The following is a 9,197-nucleotide window of genomic DNA, read 5'->3' as shown; positions in this document are numbered from 1 at the left end:
GCACACAAGGGCTTTTTATGCTCAGCACTGCAGAGATGACGTGTTAAGGGTGTTAGGTCGGATCGCGGGAAAAGGGATGGCAAAGTACATTTGCACAGGAACAACTGTTTTTTTTAAAACAGCTGAATGGCTAACCGGCGATGAAACATGCTTCATGCAAAAGGGGAAGTGGGGTAGATAGAAAGCGACAACTGTACTCGTCCGCTCATTAGGCCGTGTTAGCAACAGGTCGGCCTTCAGTTCTTTTGGGCTGCCTTTAGGTTACACGGGCAACTTTGTGAATAATTAGAAATGAAGACTATTGCCTTAAGCAGAGGTAGGATAACATTTTTTAATATGAATTATTTGAGTACGCTCAAGGATTAAACGTATATTAGCAACATACCGCTTACCGCACTTGATGCCAAATATTATTCAAAGTGTTTCCTGTGTGTCACGGCCTCCAGCTTAGCTTATAGATCTATAGGTTCGCTGCTCTAAAGACTCTTTTGCGGGCATTGGATTTCCAGCCGTGCACTGACTCAGCAGTAGTAGTTATGTAGCTCCGCACATCAAGGTCCCCTCGGATCCTGAGGGTCTGCCGGGGGTCAAAGTTCAGAACTGCCATCCATGAGCCATGTCAGCATTGACCTTTCAAACCATGCATGCCATATCCATCCGCCTCCAGTGCTTACATTTGCTGTATCTCTAATCGAGTCTCAAATGGCACCCTAATCTCTATTCTCTGTAGGGACACTCGACTGCTACATTTAAGACGCCTTACAAGGGAGCGTGGGCCCCAGAGCCTGTGCTGTTTTTAACGATGTTTACTCCAATAGAGCACAGGGTGCTTTTTGAGACGAGACCTCTGTCTATCTCTTATTACTACCATACGTACAGCTTTGATACTCTGATATCAACAACAAATAATTGTATTATTAGTAAAAAAAAAAGAAGATTATTCTATTCTAAAGGTGCCACTGTGCAGAGGATGAAAAGACTCTGTCACATATTATAGTAATTAATGTATTACAGGGGGAGGGGTGATCGATGGGAGCAGAGTCGGGGAGCAGGGGTCATAGTCTTTGTAATATTATATTATTCTAGATTCATTTTCTACTTTGATGTGGTTTTTGAGATTGTGTTGTTCTGATCACATCTGAAGCCTCTGACAGGACGGACAGAAGAGACGGTGGAGCGCTTGGACGATCTCTCATAGACGTGAACCTCACCAACTCAATGCACACACACACACAGACACACACACACACACATTCAGAGTGCAGTTGCTATACTACTGAGGACGTATTGACCATATAAATTGAGCCGTGACCTTGACTCAAGGCATTACAGGCAAAAGTGCACCTGTTTTCAGAAGTGAAGTTGAATGCACATAGTGAATTAGATTTTTAACTTTCTTACTCTGGCTCTACAGCAACTGTGTGAGAGATTAACGACAGAATTCTTTATATGTCCGAAACTCATCCACCAGTCGGGAGCAGCTGATGGCTCTAAGCTAGATCTGTGCACGGCACGACAAGCGAAGCACGACAAAGCAAATCCAATCTGAAATAAGAGTAAAATAAAACTGGCTGAAATTGTCCAACATTTTCTACAACGAATAAAACTTTACACTTTAAGGAAGTCGTGTTTTTTGCAGAACTTGGACTAGGATTTCCTGATTATATCCTGATATCCTGATTTAGCCTTAACCGGTACAAACCAACTGTGATTCTTTATATTTATATTCATTCTTTTATTCTTTGCTTTTATTGAGAGGACAGTGAGCGTGAAACACAGAGAGAATGAGGGAAAACAGGCGGCAAAGGGCCGAGTCAGAACTGAACCTGAGGCAGCTGCACTTTAAGAAACCCGACGCAAAAGTTCATTAAATACACATTGTGAAACAGTGCAGTTGTTGCTTAATATCAAACCAAAAATGTACAGCATCAATTTGACTCAAAACCCGAAACAGTCCCTGAAAGAAGCAAAATAAAGCAATATTATTATTTACGATGAATTCCTCCAGCAGATCATGTGGCATTTTGTTCCTCATTAGTATAGAGACACAACAACACAACAACACAACACACAGGTGCACACGGCCGTGAATGGTCACAGAAACACACACTCATACAGGGCACCCGCAGCTTAATGGAGAGAAGTTCGTCGAAAAGGAGGAAAATAAACACTGTGTCTTGCTTCGGAAAAATGGAAAAATCATTACGACAAAAACACGACAAACTGTTGCTGATGTTTCGCTCCTCAAGGGAACCTCGAGCACACTGAGCCTGCTGATCCAGCGCCGAGGACCAGGAGAACTGGTTGAGAAATGTGAATTTTCACGGAAGAGTTGTGAGACAAACACACGCTATAAGTACTCTACACGTTGCACTTGCTACCAACACGCAAACACACGTACACACACACGACACACACAAGGTTACTGTGTGAGGAGGGCTTCTGGGTGGAGTCATGTGCCTGCATGTTTGTGTGTGTTTATATTCTCATGTGTGTGTTTGTGTGTGTGTGCATGCGTGCAGTTTTGGCCTCTCCTCACCCGTGCACCCAGTGCCTGCCTGTCCTGCCTTCAGACAGCACACAGATCAGCCATGGGGCTTCTGGTATAACCTCCTCTGCATTCCCACGACCTCTAACGGTTGCACTGGGATCAGTTCTAGAGCTAAGGGCCCCGATCGTTCCTCAGCAGACGCAGCCATACAAGCTACAAGGACTGTTTGTGGAGTGTTGTGGTAGAGTCTCTCTATTTTGCTTTGGGACTGTTTGCCCCTTTGTTTTATCCCACTGGCTGTTACTCCCGACCGTGTTGTCTCTGTCTGTGTTTCTGGTTTAGGATCGGCAGAGGGGGCCTCGCAGAGTAGATTTTAACACATCTATGGCGTCCCTAATGACAGCTGATCTGGAATCAGTGTAACCTGCTGTGGCCCGGTGTTCCTCATATCCTCAAACATAAAAAAAAAAGCCAAAAAAAGGGAAAAATCGAGTTCTATCCGAGCGCCTTGCTTTTAAAATGATGAGCTACTGGAGGATTTGTGTGGAGAAGCTTTTCACGTGGCAGCATTTCCTGTGTTCAGGTGACGCAAGAGGTCGTCCCACTACTGCCAGTTAAATGAAAACTTCTATTGTAAATGTGGGACAGAATAAAGTGAGACTCTGGGCAGGTAATAATCTTAATAAGTCATGAATTTCAAGATGTAATCTGGCCGTGATGCCTATTAAGCCTGTTTTTCCACACCTCGTTCCTCTTCCTTAAAAATGTGTGTGTGATGACCTTTAGCCCTTTAGCTGGAGCGGTTTCATACCTGTCTTTAAATCTACACGTATTATTTCGACAGGGAGTACGAAGTGATTCAAATCTGCTTTTTATGGTTTCGCCCTCCCCCCCCCCCCCCCCCCACGTCCACACGGCGCTGTTTACATGCAGAACATTTCCGCGGCTGACACGCTCAACCAACCGAGGATGTTTAAACCAGGTTCGCTCTGAATCAGGTGAATCGAGGCGTAAATTACTCACGAGCAGAAGCAACAGGACACGTTTTCATCTTGGTTAAAACATTTTCAAAATAAACGCAAAGAAACTGCTGAATGCACGACCCCCACGCCGACACAATTACACCTTTGCGGTACTAGATTGTTTCATCTGGAGCGACAGTCTGATTTGTTTTGGGGTTTTTTTTTAGCAGGTAAAAAATCAGAGACACGAAGCCGCCCCAGTTGATTCAAGCTCCAAACCGTGAAGTTTGACATCCAATCAGTTTCAATTTGGCCCCAGAATGTGATCAGACACTCGTGGGTGTTTGGTGTTTTGTATTTTAGCTGATGACAATCGCCGTCAAATGTTGCGTTAGTCAATAACAGTGAGTGCACAGTGACCGTGTACGTATTCGATCAGAGGAACTGAGACACAGTCATTGTTAGACGTGCTGATGTTAGCAGTTAGCTCAGCTTACTGTTGAGCGGCTGCAGCCTCACAGAGCCTCCAGTCGAATACACACAACGAATTGAAGTGATAAATGACAGGAAACAGACTTTTCCCAGTTCAAATTAAACCTGAGAACTTTGAGAAATCTGTTTCAGTTTCTTGATTCAGATTTGGATTTATTTTAGTGAAGGATCCGTAAATATTCTCTTCTTGTTTGTTTTTAACATGTGTAGCAAACGGCCTTGCAAACCATGTTTCTTTTTTCAGGGCGGGTATCGTGCAGGCGTTGTAGCAGATTGCTCTGAGGCTTTTCAGGCGGAAGCGAGGAGAATAAATAAAAAGCGGAAAAAAATACGACACGAAAACCCCCCGAAAAATGAGAGTTTTAATTTGACACAGCACATGAAGGCGTCTCGTCAGGTGTTTGTGTTTAAAGGTTGTAGATGATGCAGATTTTTATTCTGCTCCACACCTCTGAGCCCCCATCATGAGACACCATCAGTCCCCTACAAACACGCACACACATGCATGCAGAAACATGCTGGCACTCACATTGGACTTTCTATACACAGGCAGACTGACTGTGTAATACACACACATACACACACACACACACACACATGCATACACAAACACACACACGCACACACACACATAGCTGCCAGCCAGTTTCACTGTATACTTTATAATGTAAACCTCCAACTTGCAGCGGTCTGACACAGACACAGGCTGTGAATAAAAGCACACTTTTACTTACATGATATAAATATGATTACCTATATCTAGAGAGAAAGAATATTATATACAGTATAACTATTAGAAAAATAAAGAGTCACCTTTTCAAACTGCCTGTGGTCGGTTCATTTTGTATTTGAATGTGAGTGTGTGAAGACGATGATGAAGATGACTTGCTCTAATGTCTATATATCTCTCTCTCTGTGTCACACACACACACACACACACACACACACAGAGATAACAGACTTTGGTGGTCCAGTGAATTAACACTATCTTATCTTAATCAGAACAGCAACATAAACCTGGACAATACTGATGAGAAAACATACACAGACACACTCTCCTGAACCTGCACACACACACACAAACACACACAAGATGTGTAACTCCTATGCTGTGTCAACCGTCCTGAATTAGCCGGCCGACAGATAACATCTTTTCTTATCTCTGCGGCCACCACACAGATGTCTGAATGACAGAGAGAAAGAGGAGGCACATTTAGCTTGTGTATTGCATCAGGTGCAAAAAGACCATTTTAATTTATTTAGATCAAATAATATTAAATAGTTTTACTTATACTACTTTTCATACCAACATATAATTGACATTTCTATCCCATCAGATTACAAGACTGGTTAGTTTCTGTAATCTGGGATCAAAGGTTCACTTGTGGCTCGTTTCCCAGCAAACAGGACGTAAAAACTTCTGCATTTGTATTAAACATACTTTTAATTAATAATTATTCCAGGATCCACAGTCTGACTACTTCATCCATATGAGGCCACTGGGTTCCAGACCAGATCCAGGTTGGATGATGAAATCCCTGAGGGCCGTCACACTCTCAGCGCTTCATCAACAATCAGGAAAATGGGTCATAAATCAAAAACACGTGCTTTGATATTTTAACCATTTCTCAATTGTGTTTAAATAAACTCATTCTAGATCCTATAGGATACATTGTCAGATTATTATTAAACGGTCGGGGCAGTGAGAGAGTCAGATATGAGTCATTGCTCAGATTTACCTGATGAATATTCATAACTCTGACATCACGGATGGAGCTCCATGCCGTCCTCGTCATAGAGATTAGAGTGGATGATGGGATTATGGGAGAGTCTCCGCTCCACACTGGGATTGGCTGCCACTCTGATTTTATCCCTGCGTCTAAATGTGCCATTTTGTCACTCAACCTCTGCGGCTGCTCATCTCCTCCACTGCACACAGATATTATGACTATCGCCCATCTTTTTATTCCCTTCTTCCACCCCGGCTCTTTCCTTCTTCTTCTGTGTTTTTTTCTCCTCCATGATCCTCTTAGCCATTTTCCCCTCTGCCACGTTTTCCTGTGTGGAGACCCCACCCTCCTGTCGAGCAGTATGCTACTGTAGTAATTGCTTTCTTCAGCTCCATTGGCCCAATAAGAGAAAATTGTCCCTTATGCTAATAGCCCATAAAAGACGCAGAGCATTTCCCAGCAGGAATCCCACTTCAGATTATTTTGTACGAGACAGAAACGCCTCACCTCCATGGGCTCTAAAAATAAAGCAGGAAGAAGATGTTTTTTACTCCTGAATACTGATGATCATTGCACTTTGTTAATAATTTATTCAGGATAAAATTGCTCTGACACACTAATAAAATAAACCTGATATAATAAGCTCCAGAGAGTCAGTTCTTCCTGGGCTCGTTTCCAATTCTGCAGGTCAATGGCTTTAAATTAAAAAAACTCTCCTCACACGTCTTCAATCACATGTGTGTCCCATGTTGAGGAGTCAAAGACACAGAGACACACAGAGCATCAGATCAGTGGCGGACTTCTGAGGACAAGAGACACTTGAGCTCTCTGAGAGGAGCAGAATGTGAGGAGCCCTCTGAACCATTGTCGCTGTGTGTGTGTGTGTGTGTGTGTGTGTGTATGTGTGTGTGTGAGTGAGTGTGAGTGTGTGTGTCCCTTGAGTGGAGTAACACTGTGGCCATCTGCAGTGTGAAAAAAAAAAGCCTCGGAGCTGTGAATGCTGCTCAAGCAGAGAGACAAGAGGGAGAGAGTGAAAGGTGGAGGACGGACGAGGAGAAGAGAGAGGAGGAGAAGAGGGGCAGAAGAATGAAGATTAAGGGGGATGATCAAGCGAGAGAGAGCGAGCGAGAGAGAGAGAGAGAGCGAGAGAGAGAGATCAGAATAAAGAGAGCAAAGCCAAAGGTGACAGAGAAGGAGAGAAGGAGGGATGAAGAATGAAAGAGTCAGTCATCCATTGATCAATTTGGTCTGAACAGTTCTCTCAGTGTTTCTCCTTCCACCCACTCACTGACATGAACATCACAAGCTTGAGCTGTCGAGAAGATAATGAAAACTGAGACATGAGCAACCGTGGCGTTGAAACAATTACAAAATTAATCGACTGAAATCTGAATAACCAGTTAATAAACACTAAATATCCACAGTTTGAATCCAAGTCGTACGTGAGGACCTGTTTCTGCCCTTGTAAAGTCGCTAAAATTAAAAAAGCTAGCAATAAAAAACTAATTAATTCATCAATCTTATCCTTTGAGGTATCATGGCAGGGCCGTATCAAATCCCAGCTGACATTGGGAGGGGGGGGGGGGCCTACACCGGCTACAGGTCGACGGTCTATCACAACCATTCACCCTCACATCCGCACCAGCAACTCAGAGCCACCAATTAACCTAAGCTGCATGTCTTTGGACTGTGGGAGGAAGCTGCAGTAGCCGGAGGAAAGTCATCTCTGATTTCCTTTTACTGGCAGAGACGAGCTTCCACAGTCGAACACACAGACACGACCGCGTCCTCCCGCTCGAACGCATCGTACGCCAGGATGCGAGAATATAATTGTTTCCCGGCAGCTCTTTGATGGATGAGTCACCAAACATGTCCTGTATCATATCACGATAAGAAGAACATCAGTTTAAAGGCAGCAGCTGTTTCCCTTTCATCCCCTCTCCCTCTCCCTCCTTCTGCATCCCTCCATCCTCCCACTGCTTTCACAATGGTGAGCTAAGCCAGGGAAGATAGGGCAAATCCCTCCTCTGAGCGGAGCAGGCAGGAGAGGAAGAAACAGAGCGAGAGGCTGATGAGGAGAGAAGAGCGAGCGGAAAACACTCCTCTCTCTCATCTCTCTGTTCTGTCCCTCCATTTATCTGAATCCAACCAATCAGCTGGCGTTCCTCTGTAAACCCCAAGCTTCCTGTGATATCCATGTATGTGTGTGTGTGTGATGACATCATCACCACACCAACCTGTGGCCATGATGTCAGAGAAGATCTCTGCTTCCTAAGCTCCTTGCTTCGCTCTCGTCTTGATTCCTCACTTGCTTGTTTCCTTCTCTACGTGATTTACATTTTAACATGGCTGTTGTTGCAGTTAGTGGAGAGACACACGGGCATTCAACTCAAATAACATCTAAAATGATGAACAGTATTCACAAATCAGCTTTTTCACTTTCTTTCTGAGAAGAATATCATTACCACCCCCACTCCTGCATACCAAATAATTCCTTTGATTTGCCATTGATTAAAATAAATAAATTACATCAAATCTGGTTAAATGTCATTTTTGACAAGGTAATGGGGATCCTGGAAATCTAAATATTATTTATTTTCGTTGTGAAATATGTGACTTCCATCATTTCTTTTTAATGTCAATAATTCCAAAATAGGTTCATTCTAAATGTCAGTGTAGTCTAATTGCTAAATATGAATAGATTATGTTTCATATAGTTCCAAACGAAAATAAACACAACTGTTAATTTACACCAGGGATCTCCAATGGCAGAGGAACTGACATGCACTATCCTGCAGGTATCCATAAAGATGAACTAATGAGCTATGTTTTATTGAATTATATAAGATTTCATAATATTTGTTCAATGCATGTCTAGTAGGGGGTCTGTTCTCAGTACTTCCATCAGCAAAGGGGCCCTTGACCTTGAAGACCCCTCGTCTATAGGCTACAGTCAAATATTACTGGACTGAATATCAGTCAAGCAGAAAAATAAACTTTAGCAGTGACCCCAAGTGTGTCACAACCTCCAGGACTGACTTTACCCTGCACAACAACTCACCAACACAAAGTAACATCATGCGTGGTGCTTTATCGCCCTCTGGTGGAGGATTTAGACGGTGCAATAAAATACCTGAAGTCTGCATTCAATTTAGCTCCTGGCCAGCTGTACATTTAATGGATTTTGTAGCTTCATGAATATTATGATTAAAAACCATGTGAATCTTCCACAGTCGATGGTCGAAAGCCGCTTAGAAGCAACTCCAGGGGGAAACAAGGAAGAGCATCAACATTAATAATTGAATATATCACATCTCCAACAGAGCTGGTAAAGTGAAAGTGATTATTTAATTTGTTGCAGGTGTAAAATGCCGTCGTCCCCCCTTGTATGTGGGACCCTGGGCTCCAACAGGTGCACGGCCCTGAGCGCTGACACCACATGTTGCCTTCACGTGTCGGTCGAAACTTCGTACTTTTGACACCTTGAATTCTACTAGTTCGATTTGCAGTATGATAAACATG

Source organism: Platichthys flesus, chromosome 16, assembly GCF_949316205.1.
Source record: "Platichthys flesus chromosome 16, fPlaFle2.1, whole genome shotgun sequence".
Lineage (NCBI taxonomy): Eukaryota > Metazoa > Chordata > Actinopteri > Pleuronectiformes > Pleuronectidae > Platichthys > Platichthys flesus.
This window is presented reverse-complemented; position numbering follows the sequence as displayed.